Below are 14,386 nucleotides of genomic sequence, written 5' to 3'. Positions count from 1 at the left end.
TTTTTTTTTTTTTTTTTTTTTTGCCTTAGTTACATGATAATGCAAATACTATTCAGTATTCAGGTTATATTCTCTTTGGAGCCCAGGGAACTTTATGATTTATTATTCTGGCTCCATCTCAGATCTGTGGTGAAGCATAGGGCTATCCTATACAGTATATACTTGGAATAAGAATAAATCATTCTGAGTGTTTACCTCTGTTACCCAACACATACAGCAGCACCTATACTCCATCTGTGCCCTGGATCCCCATCCTATGCACTGGCTGTCTCCCTTTTTTCCAGACAGGAAACTCTGACACTTCAGTTCCTGCCTGGAACCCAGGAGTTTTCACACCCCAAGAATGAGACAACCAGAACAGTTTCTTGCAGACTGGTGGTCACATGGAGCAGACATTCTCATTTGTCCATCCATCCTTTTTCTTTTCTAATAGATATCCAGTTATTTTTTTCTCCCTTCTGGTATTTTCAGGAAAGTAAACTCTAGTACCAGAAGATGAATCCATTTTATTAATTTTTTTATTATACTTTAAGTCTGGGATACATATGCAGAACATGCAGGTTTGTTACATAGGTATACACATGCCATGGTGGTTTGCTGCACCCATGAACCCGTCATCTACATTAGGTATTTCTCCTAATGCTATCCCTCCCCCAGCTCCCCGCCACAACAGGCCCCGGTATGTGATGTTCCCCTCCCTGTGTGCATGTGTTCTCATGAATCAATTTTATTTTAAGCCATATGTAGTCTTTTAAATGGGAGGAGAGAACCTCAAGTATGTTTCATAGAAAATGAACTGTAGACACAGGATGGAAGATGGAGTACATGTGGGCCAAACACTAGGTGATGCACTTAATATAAAACTCTTTTATTCCTTATGATAACCTTGAGATAGATACTTTGCTACCCATCTTACAGATGAGCAAATGGAAGTTCAGAAAGTTTAAATAATTTACCTAAAATCATCCTCGATATTGACTGGACATATAATGAGATTCTAAACTTTTGAGTAGTTTGCTAGAATACTTCTGGAAAGGGACTTGCATGGAGAAACTTATTTCTGTCCCTTGACATTATCTTCTGAATATGACCCCTGGAACTGCAGCAGTCATCTTGAGATGATTATGGAAGCACACCTAAGAGAACGAGATAAAAGTCCGAAGACAGCAGAGCAGAATGATAGAAAGAACCTGGAACTTTGAAGATACCTTTTGAGCTGCTGAGTTAATCAACCTTCAAACTTCAGATGTGTTTTAGCCACTTTGAGATATGTCTTCTATTACTCGTAGCCTGAAATACCCTAAACAATACTACTTAAACACTCTAGCCATAGATGACTAGAAAATATGTTAGTGCCTGAGCCATAGGCAGCCATCCACAGGATGACTGCTGAGGAGGTAAGATATGAGAGTTCACTCATCCAGGCATCCATATTGGATAATATCTAATGAAACCAATCAGGTCCTTTCTAGGGGCATCTGAATAAGAGAGCATTTTCCCTGTCTCCTCAGGAACCTTGCTCCATCAATTAACTCATCTCTCCTGTGTCTTCAATGTTTTTTACTTAAACGAACACTTTTTCTTTTCTTTTCTTGAGACAGGGTCTCACTTTGTCACCCAGGCTGGAGTGCAATGGTGCAATCATGGCTCACTGCAGTCTCAACCTCCTCTCGGGCTCACATGATCCTCCCACCTTAATCTCCTAAATAACTGGAAATACAGGCATGTACCACCACGCCTGGCTAAGTTTTTGACTTTTTTTTGTAGAGATGAAGTCTCACTGTGTTTCTGAGGCTGGTCTTGAACCCCTGGCCTCAAGCTGTCCTCCTGCCTCAGCCTCTCAAAGTGCTGGGATTATAAGCGTGAGGCACCACCTAACCCCTTCTTAAATACTGTTTAAGTTTTTCCTATTAAAAACAAACAAAACATCCTTTGTCAAATACAGAACTTCTTCCAATACCACTCTAAATAGCTCCTCTCTTTCACACTCCACTTCTTAAAATAGATGTCTGCAGTTTCTATCCTTCAAGTCACTCTTCAACCCATTGCAATTTACACCCGCAGTTCCCCAATAGGACAGCTGCTCTTATGGACATTGCAAAATAGTAAGAAAATATGTCAATTGCTGAGTAACACAGTACCTCAAAACTTAGTCATTTAAAACAACAGACACCATTGGTTATCTGTCATGATTCTGTGGGTTGACAAGGCTCAGCTAGACAATTTCTCTGTTCTGCACGGAACTGCAGTCACCTGGAGGCTTGACTGAGCTGGAACATCCACTATGGCTCATTGACATGACTGGCAGATGGTGTTGGCTTTTGGTTGGGAACTCAGGTAGAAGTTAGTCCTTCTCCTCCTGGCCTTTCTACATGTGGGCTTCTCTCAACATGAAGGCTGAGTTTCAAGAGGAACAATTTCAACCTTGTGAAAATAGAAGCTGCTCAGCCTCAGAAATTAAAGAACCTCACTTCTGCCACATTGGTCAATACAAGTCCAATCCAGTCCAGGTTCAACAGAAGGCAAATAGACTTCACTTCTTGATAGGGAGAACAGCAAATAATTTACAGCTATCTTTAATGTACCACAGTTATTAATTAATTTCTTTATTGTTAAATCCAATGAAAACATTGTAGTCCTTATTTTCTGTGGCATCTTGATTCTGGAAATACTTTCTTCCTTCAACTTTCATGACAACATGTTCTCCTGCTTGTCCAGGTACTTCTAGGGCTTCTCCTTCTCTTTTTTGGGAAGAATCTTTTCCTCCAACTCAAATATTACTGTTCCTTGGAATTCCATCCTTCATCTTCTTCTATTATCACTGTATTCACTCTTACTGGGCATTCTAATAAACTTATTAGGCTTCCATTACTATCTACATACTAATCACTCAAATCTATACTCACAGCTCATATTGCTAACTTTAGTTTCAAATCTAGATATCGCATTCTTTATTGATCATCTCCGGGTCTCTATTTGAATATCCAACAACTATCACAAATTCAAAAGGTCTAAAACTGAGCTTGTTGCATTTTCTCCCAAAGCTCCTATTTCAAAGTTATCTATTTCTATGAAATGCACCATATTCCTTCAGTTACATGATGCAGAAAGCTAAACACTTTTCCTTTTCTATATTCCTCAACGCTACATTCAGTCACGATAGCGAGTTAATATTATCTCTTTAACATTTTTCAAATTTGTTGTCAGCCTCTATTCTCTAGCATGTCAGTACTGAACTCTAGTTTAGACTACCATCTTCTTTCATCTGTTTATTCCAGCATCTTGTATCAGTCTTCTCACCTCCTCAATGGCCTCCTCTTTAATCCATTTTTCACGCTGTCACAGTGAAGTTTTTAATGGTAAAATCAGATCACATTGTGCTCAATTCAGCAACACATATACCAAAATTAGAACAATTCAGAGAAGACTAGTATGGCCCTTGTGCAAGGATGACTTAAGATTTGCAAAGCATTTCATATTTTTTCTGTATTCAAGGGTACACAATGTACTGGAGATGATCGGTAATGAGTAGGATATCTAGATTTGGAATTATATATTATAACTTGCATGACAATAACAACAAAAAATGAGGGGGAAGGGGATGGGCTACATAGGAACAAAGTTGTGTATATTATTGTAATTAAGTTGGCATTAACTTGAAATAGATTGTTATAAATTATGATGTTGTCATAATTCTAACAGCAACCTGTGATGATTAATTTTGTATGTCAACTTGACTGGCCTAAGGAATGCCCAGATAGCTGGTAAAGATTATTTATGGGTGTGTCTGTGAAGGTGTTTCTTGACAAGGTTAGTATTTAAATCAACAGACTGAGCAAAGAAGATCAACCCTCATCAGTGTGGGTGGACATAATCTAATCTGTTGAAGGCATGAATCAAATAAAAAGGCAGAGGAAGGGTTATTTTTTTCTCTCTTCTTGAATTGGGACATTTGGCTTCTCCTGCCCTCAGATATTGAAACTACTGGTTCTCGGGCCTTTGGACTCCAGGACTTCCAAACCCTCCCCAACTCAAGTTCTCAGGAAATGGAGTTACACCAGTGTATACCCCACACCAGGATTAAACTTTTCTGGATGGAGACTTATGTCATTAGGTACTCTTGTTCTCAGGCCTTTGAACTTAAATTATACCACTGGTTTTCCTGGTTTCCCAGGAAATATGCAGACAGTATATCATTGGACTTCTTGGCCTCCATAATTCTGTGAGTCAATCCCTATAATAAATCTCCTCCTACATATCTCTATATACCCCATTGTTTCTCTTTCTCTGGAGAACCCTGGCTAACATACACCCACTAAGAAAACAATTCAAAAATAGCACAGCAGAATACCAGGTAGACTTCTAAGGTTTTTTACTCTAGTTCTTGGTGCCTGGATGGCCCCCTAACCCACACAAGACCTGGGGGAATTCGCTGCCCTGAATAGAAGGACATAGGCCTGGCTGCTTTTGCCAGCTGATGATTGTAGAGCCCTAGAGCATTGAGTGAACATAGGTGGTAGCCAGGGAGTTGTTATAGCAGGCCTTGGGCCAGACCCAGTGCTGTTCTCACTTTATGTCCTACCCATCTCAGTCCAAAAGGTGGTGGCCACAGGGGTGCTTGTGTCACTCCATCCCTAGCTCCAGGTGGCTCAGAACAGAGAAAAAGAGACTCTCTTTGTTTGGGAGAAAGTAAAGGAAGAGAAGAAGAGTCTCTGCCTCATAATACAGAGAATTCTTCTGGATCTTGTCCAAGAACATCAAGGTAGTACCTCTATGAGTCTGCAAGAACCAGAGCATTACTGCCTCCTAGAGCAGATACAGCTTAGATCACAAAACCCTAGTCCTTTCAAATAGCTGGAAAGCCTCCCTGAGAAAGATGGGTATGAACAAGCCCAGACTGTGAAGACTACGATAAATACCTAACTCTTCAATACCCGGACTCAGAAGATCTACAAGTATTAAGATGATCCAAGAAAACATTATCTCACCAAAAGAAGTAAATAAGGCATGTGGGACCAGTCCTGGAGAAACAGAGATATGTGACTGTTCAGACAGAATTCCAAATAAATATATTGAAGAAACTCAGAGAAATTCAAGAGAGCAAAGAGAAGGAATTTAGAATTCTATCGGATAAATCTAACAAAGAGATTGAAATAATTAAAAAGAATAAGTAGAAATCCTGGAGTGAAAAATGCAATTGACGTACTGAAGAATGCACCAGAGTCTTTTAATGCAGAATTGATCAAGCAGAATAAAGAATTAGTGAGGCTGAAGATAGGCTAGTTGAAAACACATAGAAGAGACAAAAGAAAAAACAATAAAGAACAATGAAGCATACTTATGGAATCTAGAAAATAGCTTCAAAAGCAAAAGCTGAGAGTTATTGGTCTTAAAGAGGAGGTAAAGAAAGAGATAGGGATAGAAAGTTTAGTCAAAGGGATAATAACAGAACTTACAAAACCTAGAAACATATCAATATCCAAGTACAAGGAAATTATAGAACACCAAGCAGATTTAACGCAAAGAAGACTACCTCAACGCATTTAATAATCAAACTCCCAAAGGTCAGAGATGAAGAAAGGATCCTAAAAGCAGAGAAAAGAAATAAATAACATACAATGAAGCTCTAGTACATCTGACAGGAGACTTTTCAGTGTCAAACCTTATAGGCTAGAAGAGAGTAGCATGACATATTTAAAGTGCTGAAGAGAACAAACTCTTAACCTAGAATAGTAAATCCCGCAAAATTACCCTTCAAACATGAAGGAGAAATAAAGACTTTCCCAGAAGAAAAGTCAAGTGATTTCATCAATACCAGATCTGTCCTACAAGAAATGCTAAAGGGAGTACTTCATTCAGAAAGAAAAGGATGTTAATGAGCAAGAAGAAATCATCTAAAATACAAAACTCACTGGTGATAGTCAGTACACAGAAAAACACAGATTATTATAAGACTGTAACTGTGAGGTGTAAACTACTTTTATCTTAAGTAGAAAGATAAACAGTGAACCAATCAAAAATAATAACTACAACATTTTAAGACATAGACAGTACAGTAAGATATAAATAACAACAACAAAAAGTTAAAAGCAGGGGGATGAAGTTAAGACATAGTTATTAATTTTCTTTTGGCTTGTTTGTTTATGCAAACAGTGTTAAGTTGTTATCAGTTTAAAATAATGGGTTATAAGATAGTATTTGCAAGCCTCATGACAACTTCAAATTGAAAAACATACAGTAAATACACAAAAAAGAAAAAGCAAGAAATGAAATCATATCACCAGAGAAAATCATCTTCACTAAAAGGAAGACAAGAAAGAAAGAAGGGAGAGAAGACCACAAAACAACCTGAAAACAAATAACAAAATAGCAGGAATAAGTCCTTACTTATCAAAAATAACACTGAATGTAAATGGATTAAACTCTCCAATCAAAAGACATAGAGTAACTGAATGGATTAAAAATAAATAAATAAAACTAGGCCCATTAATCTGTTGCCTACAAGAAATGCATTTCACCTACAAACACACACATAGAATGCAAATAAAGGGCTGGAAAAAAATATATTTCATGCCAATGAAAACCATATAAGAGCAAAAGTAGCTATACTTACATTAGACAAAATATATTTCAAGACAAAAACTGTAAGAGACAAAGAAGGTCACTATATAATGATAAAGGGGTGAAATCAGCAAGAGAATACAACAATTTGAAATATGTATGCACCCAACACTGGAGCACCTAGAAATATAAAGCAAATATTATCAGAGCTAAAGAGAGAGATAGACTCCAATACAATAGTAACTGGAGATTTCACCACCCCACTTTCAGCATTGAACAGATCTTCCAGAGAGAAAATCAACAAAGAAACACTGGGCCATGGCCCAAAGAAACATTGTACTATATACCAAATGAATCTAGTAGATATGTATAGAACATTTCATCCAATGGCTACAGAATACACATTATTTTCCTTAGTACATGGATTATTCTCAGGGATAGACTACATGTTAGGTCACTGTATGTTAGGTCACAAAACAAGTCTTAAAATATTCAAAATAATTGAAATAATATCAAGCATCCTCTTTGACCATAGCAGAATCATACTAGAACTCAATAAAAAGAGCAATTTTGGAAACTATACAAATACATGGTTAGTATTTGTATGTATATTAGTCCATTTTCATGCTGCTGATAAAGACAGACCCAAGACTGGTCAATTTACAAAAGAAAGAAATTTAATGGGCCAGGCACAGTGGCTCACACCTATAATCCCAGAACTTTGGGAGGCTGAGGTGGGCGGATCACAAGATCAGGAGATCGAGACCATCCTGGTCAACATAGTGAAACTCTACTAAAAATACAAAATTAGTTGGGCGTGGCAGTGTGTGCCTGTAATCCCAGCTACTCAGGAGGCTGAGGCAGGAGAATCTCTTGAACCTAGGAGGCAGAGGTTGCAGTGAGCTGAGATCATACCACTGCACTCCAGCCTGGCAACAGAGCTAGACTCCGTCTCAAAAAAAAAAAAAAAAAGTTCCACATGGCTAGGGAGGCCTTGCAATCATGGCAGAAGGCAAGGAGGAGCAAGTCATGTCTTGCATGGATGGCAGCAGGCAAAAAGAGATAAGTTGTGTACAGAAACTCCCCCTTATAAAACCATCAGATCTCATGAGACTTATTCACTATCATGAGAACAGCATGGGAAAGACCTGCCCAATGATTCAGTTACCTCCCATGGCATCCCTTTCACAACACATGGGAATTCAAGATGAGATTTGGGTGGGGGCACAACCAAACCATATCATTCCACCCCTGGCCCCTCCCAAATCTCATATCCTCACATTTCAAAACCAGTCATGCCTTCCCAACAGTCCCCCAAAGTCTTAACTCATTTCAGCATTAACTCAAAAGTCCGTAGTCTAAAGCCTCATCTGAGACAAGACAAGGTCTTCCACCTATGAGCCTGTAAAATCAAAACAAGTGAGTTACTTCCTAGATACAGTGGGGTACAGGCATTGGGTAAACACACCCATTCCAAATGGAAGAAATTGACTAACACAAATGGGCTACAGGCCCCACGCAAGTCTGAAATCCAGCGGGGCAGTCTAATCTTAAAGTTTCAACATGATCTTCTTTGAATCCTTGTCTCTCATCCAGGTCATGCTGGTGCAAGAGGTGGGTTCCCATGTTCTTGGGCAGCTCTGCTCCTGTGGCTCTGCAGGGTACAGCCTCCCTCCCAGCTGCTTTCACGAACTGGTCTTGAGTGTCTGTGGGTTTTCCAGGCACATGGTGCAAGCTGTCAGTGGATCTACCATTCTAGAGTCTAGAGGACGGTGGCCCTCTTCTCACAGTTCCACTAGGTGGTGCCCAGGTAGGGACTCTGTGTGGGAGCCCTGAGCCCACATTTCCCTTCTGCACTGCCCTAGCAGAGGTTCTCCATGAGGGCCTCACCCCTTCAGCAAACTTCTTCCTGGGCATCCAGGTGTTTCCATACATCCTCCGAAACCTAGGTAGAGGTTCCCAAACCTCAATTCTTGAGTTCTGTGCACGCATGGACTCAAAACTATGTGGAAGCTGCCAAGGCTTGGGGCTTACACCCTCTGAAGCCACGGCCCAATCTCTATGTTGGCACCTTTCAGCCATGGCTGAAGTGCCTGGGATGCAGGGCACCAAGTCCATAGACCACACACAGCATGGGACCCTGGGCTTGGCCCACAGAACCATTTCTTCCTCCTACGCCTCCAGGCCTGTGAAGGAAGAGGCTGCTGCAAAGGTCTCTGAGATGCCCTGGAGACATTTTCCCCATTGTCTTGGGGATTAACATTGGGCTTCTTGTTATTTATGCAAATTTCTACAGGCATCTTTAGTTTCTCCTTAGAAAATCAGTTTTTCTTTTCTACTGCATTGTCAGGCTGCAAATTTTCTGAACTTTTATGCTCTGTTTCCCTTTTAAAACTGAATGCCTTTGACAGTGCCCAAGTCACCTGTTGAATGCTTTGCTGCTTAGAAATTTCTTCTACCAAATACCTTAAATCATCTCTCTCAAGTTCAAAGTTCCAGAAATCTCTAGGGCAGGGGCAAAATGCCACCAGTCTCTTTGCTAAAATATAACAAGAGTCACCTTTGCTCCAGTTCCCAACAAGTTTCTCATCTCCATCTAAGACCACCTCAGCCTAGATTTCATTGTTCATATCATTATCTGAATTTTGGACAAAGCCATTCAACAAGTCTCTAAGGAGTTCCAAACTTTCCCACATTTTCCTGTTTTACTCTGAGCCCTCCAAACTTTTCCAACCTCTGCCTGTAACCCAGTTCCAAAGTTGCTTCCACATTTTTGGGTATCATTTCAGCAGCACCTTACTCTACTGGTACCAATTTACTGTGTTCATTTGTTTTCATGCTGCTGATAAAGACTTACCCAAGACTGGTCAATTTACAAAAGAAAGAGATTTATTGGACTTACAGTTCCATATGGTTTGGGAGGCTTCACAATCATCATGGAAGGCAAGGAGGAGCAAGTCCCATCTTACATGGATGGCAGCAGGCAAAGAGAGAAAGCTTGTGCAGGGAACTTCCCCCTTATAAAACCACTGGATCTCATGAGACTTATTCACTATCATGAGAACAGCACAAGATAGACCTGCCCCCATGATTCAATTACTTCCTTCGGGGTCCCTCCGACAACATGTGGGAATTCAAGACGAGATTTGGGTGGGGACACAGCCAAACAAGATCAACGTGGAAATTAAACAATATGCTTCTGAATGACCAGTGGGTCAATGAAGGAATTACAAAGGAAATTTAAAAATTTCTTGTAACACATGCTAATGGAAACACAACATACCAAAACCTATGGGACACAGCAAAAGCAGTACTAAGACGAAAGTTTATAGCTATAAATGCCCACACTAAAAAAAGAAAAACATCAAATAAACCACCTAACAATGCATCTTAAAGAACTAGAAAATCAAGAGCAAACCAAATCCAAAATTAACAGAAGAAATAAAAAAGATCAGAGCAAAAATAAATAAAATTACAAGGAAGAAAACAATACAAAAGATCAATGAAACAAAAAGTTGGGTTTTTTTAAGTTAAACAAAATGGACAAGGCTTTAGCCAGATTAGCTCAGAAAAAAAGAGAGAAGATACGAATAAATAAATTCAGAGATGAAAAAGGAGACAAAACAACTGATTCTGCAGATATTCAAAGGGTCATAAGTCACTACTGTGAACAACTATAAGCCAATAAATTGGAAAATCTAGAAGAAATGGACAAATTTCTAGACACATACAACCTACCAAGATTAAACCATGAAGAAATCCAAAACATTAACAGATCAGTAACAATTAATGAGATGGAAGCCATAATCAAAAGTCTTTCAGTAAAGAAAAGCTCGGGACCTGATGACTTCACTGCTGAATTCTACCAAACATTTAAGGAAGAACTAATGCCAATCTTGCTCAAACTATTCTGAAAAATCAAGGAGAATTGACTACTTCCAAACTCATTCTACAAGGCTATTATCGTCCCTGATACCAAAACCAAAGATACATCAAGAAAAGAAAAGTACGGGTCCATGTCTCTGATGAATACTGATGCACAAATCTTCAACTACATACAAATTTAACAATACATTAAAAAGACGATTCATCATGACCAAATGGGATTTATCCCAGGGATGCAATAATGGTTCCAAATATGCAAATTAATCAATGTGATACATTATATCAACAGTAAGAAGTACCAAAACCATACAATCATTTCCATCGATGCTAAAGACCCATTTGACAAAATTCAGCATCCCTTCATGAAAGAAAACCCTCAAAAAACTGGGTAAAGAAAGAACATATGTCGACCTAATAAAAGCCATACACAAAAGATCCATAGCAGATGTCATACTAACTGGGGGGTAGCAGGGGGTACTGAAAGCCTTTCCTCTAATATCTGGAACACGACAAGGATGCCCACTATCACCACTGTTATTCAACATAATATTGGAAGTCCTAGATCGAGCAGCTAGACAAGAGAAAAAGACAAGGGCATCCAAATTGGAAAGGAAGAAATCAAATTATCCTTGTTTGCAGATTATATGATCTTATATTTGGAAAAACCTACAGGCTCCACCAAAAAACTATTAGAAATTATAATCAAATTCAGTAAAGTTGCAGGATACAATATCAACATACAAATATCAATAGCATTTTTATATGCCAACAGTGAACAAATTGAAAAAGAAATTTTAAAAAGTAATCTCATTTACTATAGCCGCAAATAAAATTAAATGCCTAGGAATTCACTTAATCAAAGAAGTGAAAGATCTTTATAATAAAAACTATAAAACACTGATGAAAAAAATTGAAGAGGACACCACAAATTGGAAAGATATTTCACGTTCATGGATTGGAAGAATCAATATTATTAAAATATCCATACTACCCAAAGCAATCTATAGATTCAATGCAATCCCTATCGAAATACCAATGACATTCTTCACAGAAATAGAAAAAAAAAAATCCTAAAATTTATATGGAACCACAAAAGACCCAGAATAGCCAAAACTGCCCTAAACAAAAAGAACAAAACTGGAGGAAGCACAATATCTGGCATCAAATTATACTTCACAACTATAGTAACCAAAACATCATGGTACTAGAATAAAAACAGACACACAGACCAATGGGATAGAATAGAGAACCCAGAAACAAATCTACACACCTACAGTGAGCTCACGTTTGACAGAGGTACCAAGAAGATACACTAGGGAAAAGACAGTCTCTTTAATAAATGATGCTGGGAAAACTGGACATTCATATGCAGAAGAAAGAAACTAGACCCCTATCTCTCAACATATACGAAAATCAAATCCAAATGGATTAAAGACTTAAAGACCTCAAACTATGAAACTACTATAAGAAAACATTGGGGAAATTTCCAGGACATTGGACTGCACTAAGATTTCTTGAGTAATACCCTACAAGCACAGGCAACCAAAGCAAAAATGCATAAATGGGATCACATCAAGTTATAAAGCTTTTGTATAGCAAAGGAAACAACCCAAAAAAGAAAGAGGCAACCCACAGAATGGGAAAAATTATTTGCAAACTACCTATCTAACAGGGGATTGATAACCAGCATATATAAGGAGCTCAATGAACAATATCGAAAAAAAAAAAAACTGGCCAGGCACGTTGGCTTACACCTGCAATCCCAGCATTTTGGGAGGCAAAAACGGTTGGATCATCTGAGGTCAGAAGTGGGAGACCAGCCTGGCCAACATGGTGAAACCCCATCTCTACTAAAAGTACAAAAATTAGCTGGGAATGGTGGCACATGTCTATAATCCCAGCTACTTGGGAGACTGAGGCAGGAGAATCACTTGAACCCAGGAGGTGGAGGTAACAGTGAGCCAAGATTGCACCATTGCACTCCAGCCGGGGCGAGATAGAGAAAGTCTGTCTCAAAACAAAACAAAACAAAAAGTAAAAAAAAAAAAAAATCTAATAATCCAATTTTAAATGGGCAAAAGATTTGAAAAGACATTTCTCAAAAGAAGAAATACAAATGGCAAATGGACCTATGAAAGATGCTCAATGTCATGATCATCAGAGGAATGCAAATCAAAACTACAATGAGATGTCATCTCATACCAGTTAAAATGGCTTAAAAGACAGGCAATAGGCCAGGCGCAGTGGCTCAAACCTGTAATCCCAGCACTTTAGGAGGCCGAGACGGGCGGATCACGAGGTCACAAGATCAAGACCATTCTGGCTAACACGGTGAAACCCCGTCTCTACTAAAATATACAAAAAACTAGCCAGGCGAGGTGGTGGACGCCTGTACTCCCAGCTACTCCGGAGGCTGAGACAGGAGAATGGTGTGAACCCGGGAGGCGGAGCTGCAGTGAGCTGAGATCCGGCCACTGCGCTCCAGCCTGGGCGACAGAGCGAGACTCCGTCTCAAAAAAAAAAAAAAAAAAAAAAAAAAAGGCGATAACAAATGCTGGCTAGGATGTGGAGAAAAGGGACCTTTGGTACACTGTTGGTGGAATGTAAATTAGTGCAGCCACTATGGAGAACAGTTCGCGGTTCCTCATAAAATGAAAAATAGAGTTACCATATGATTCAGCAATCCCACCACTGAGTATATACCCAAAAGAAAAGAGATGAGTGTGTCGAAGGGATATCTACACTCCCATGTTTGTTGCAGCTCTGTTAACAATAGTCAAGATTTGGAAGCACTGAAGTGTCCATCAACAAATAATGGATAAAGAAAATGTGGTTCTCATACACAATGGAGTACTATTCAGCCATAAAAAAGAATAAGACCCCTGGGCAACAACATGGATGGAACTGGAATTCATTGTGTTAAGTGATGTTACGTAAGCCAGGCACAGAAATACAAACGTCACATGGTCTCATTATTTGTGGGATCTAAAAATAAAGACAATTGAACCCATTGAGATAGAGGGTAGAAGGATGGTTACCAGAGGTTGGGAAGGTTAGTGGGGTATAGGAGGGAGGTGGGATCATTAATAAATACCAAAAAGTTAAAATGAATAAATAAGGCCTAGTATTTGATTGTACAACAGGGTGGCTACCATTAATATAATTTGATTGTGCATTTTCTATTAAGAATAGCAAAGACATGAACACAATCTAAACGCCCATCAATGATAGACTGGATAAAGAAAATACAGTACATATACACCATGTAATACTATGCAGCCACAAAAAGGATGAGATCATGTCCTTTGCAGGGACATGGATGGAGTTGGAAGCCATTATCCTCAGCAAACTGATGCAGGAACAGAAAAACAAACACCACAACCGACAATTTCATATCCAGTCAAACTAAGTTTCACAAGTGAAGGAGAAATAAAATCCTTTATAGACAAGGAAATGCTAAGAGATTTTGTCACCAGCAGGCCTGCCTTACAAGTACTCCTGAAGGAAGCACTAAACATGGAAAGGAACAGCCGGTACCAGCCACTGCAAAAACGTGCCAAATTGTAAAGACCATCGATACTAGGAAGAAACTGCATCAACTAATGAGCAAAATAATCAGCTAACATCATAATGACAGGATCAAATTCACACATAATGATATTAACCTTAAATGTAAATGGGCTAAATACTCCAATTAAAAGACACAGACTGGCAAATTGGATAAAGAGTCAAGACCCATCAGTGTGCTATATTCAGGAGACCCATCTCACCTGCGGAGACACACATAGGCTCAAAATAAAGGGATTGAGGAAGATCTACCAAGCAAATGGAAAACAAAATAAAAGCAGGGGTTGCAATCCTAGTCTCTGATAAAACAGACTTTAAACCAACAAAGATCAAAAGAGACAAAGAAGGCCTTTACATAATGGTAAAAGGATCA

This window comes from Rhinopithecus bieti, unplaced genomic scaffold (assembly GCF_001698545.2).
Source record: "Rhinopithecus bieti isolate Rb0 unplaced genomic scaffold, ASM169854v2 scaffold_25748, whole genome shotgun sequence".
Taxonomy (NCBI): domain Eukaryota; kingdom Metazoa; phylum Chordata; class Mammalia; order Primates; family Cercopithecidae; genus Rhinopithecus; species Rhinopithecus bieti.
Note: the sequence above shows the minus strand (reverse complement) of the source record.